Below are 1605 nucleotides of genomic sequence, written 5' to 3'. Positions count from 1 at the left end.
GACTGTTGCCACCTCCCCTCACCCCAGCATAGCACAGACACAAATTAAAGCCATTTTAGCAGTCAACGTACATGTATTGAGGAACAAGAAAAATACAGGGTGGGAGAAAGTGGTTAGGATGTAGGGAATGTGGTGTCATGAGAACAGGAAGAGAGAAGCAATTCCTGTGTGACATGAGCACAGGGCTATGGGATGGTAAAATGAGTGGTGAGGATTGCGTGAGGCACCCCACATCCTTGACCCATGCTGACAATGACTGGCTGGACACACAGGTCCCCTGAAAGGCAGTCCCTGACTAATTCATCAAATCCCCCGTTGTGCAGGGGTTTCTGCCTCCCTTGTGGCTCCCTTTGTTTTTGTTCACTCTCTGGTCCTCCGTGGTGACAGCAGAATGAGTAACACCTTTCACTCCTGTGCTCAAGGTAACAGGGAGCTTCGATGTTAGATGAATGGCCGCCAATGGATTCTGATATTTCTGGCTTTTGTTCCTGTGATCGTTAGGTTAATTGTGCCAACCAGGCCAATAGGAACATGTGGACAGAGTTTAATCAGGTGGCAGTTTGATTGGAGGACAACTGAAATAAATAAAGACAGCTGGAATCCCATCTCCCTCTCGCTCCCTGGTGATAGGACCAGCGTGCTTCTGCTTTAGCTAGTTCTCTGCCTCAACCTGTGTGCTTCACTACCTGTGGGCCAGGCCAACCCATGGATCTTGTTGCTAGAGCTTGAGGCTCCTTTGAGACCTGCTTCACCATGCTGCTGATGTGTACATCGCTTGAGTTTGAGGTTGGTGAATCCTGTCACAGTGCTTGAGTTCCTGATCTGGTCAGGGCATGCTTTGAAAAGCTCCCCAGCTACTGACTATTTCTGACCCACCAAGCTGTCTGCTGCCTGTGGGTAGACTGCCTGCTGGTAGACTCTTCCTGCCTTGCCTGAGGAAAGACTCCTCTCTCTGCTTCCTTGGCCTTGAATCCCCGCAGCCCACATGAGTTTAAGGACTTCCAGTATATCAACTGTTTGACGAAAGTGAGTTAAACTGAGCCCTCTACTGCTGTGTGGACTAATTAGCTGTTATATTCCTTCTCGATGTATAACACTATGCATATTTTTTATAAGTTTCCTGGTTTTATTTCTCTAGAGAATCCTGCCAAACACAGTTGCTTTCTTCCTTTAACATTGAAACACATAAAGCACTAGATGAAGTTTAATTTGCCAGCATAATTGTCTTCACATAATTGTTATTCTGGCTGTCAATCCTCAATGGCAGAGATGATCCAGGGATCTGCTGTGTAGTAGGGAGAGGAAGTAAAGAAAACAGTCTATTTAATCCAGACACTGTGGATCTCATTCTCCTAGCAGGACCACATTCTCAGGCAAGACTGCTTCCCTTTAAGCCCTTCCATCTGGCTTATCATTTATTAAATTGATTTGGTAATATTGACATTAAGGCAAAGCAGATACCGCATTGAACCAACAAACAAAAAACAACACAAAACTCATCTGTTCTGAGGGGTCACAGCTTTCCTCTCTGATGGAGTGGTTCTGCCCAGTATACATGGGGTGGCTAGGAGGTGAAACACTCCACATAACCAGCAAGAACAAAAA

Source organism: Echinops telfairi, unplaced genomic scaffold (assembly GCF_000313985.2).
Source record: "Echinops telfairi isolate 266 unplaced genomic scaffold, ASM31398v2 ScPeMD7_56;HRSCAF=191, whole genome shotgun sequence".
Lineage (NCBI taxonomy): Eukaryota > Metazoa > Chordata > Mammalia > Afrosoricida > Tenrecidae > Echinops > Echinops telfairi.
Note: the sequence above shows the minus strand (reverse complement) of the source record.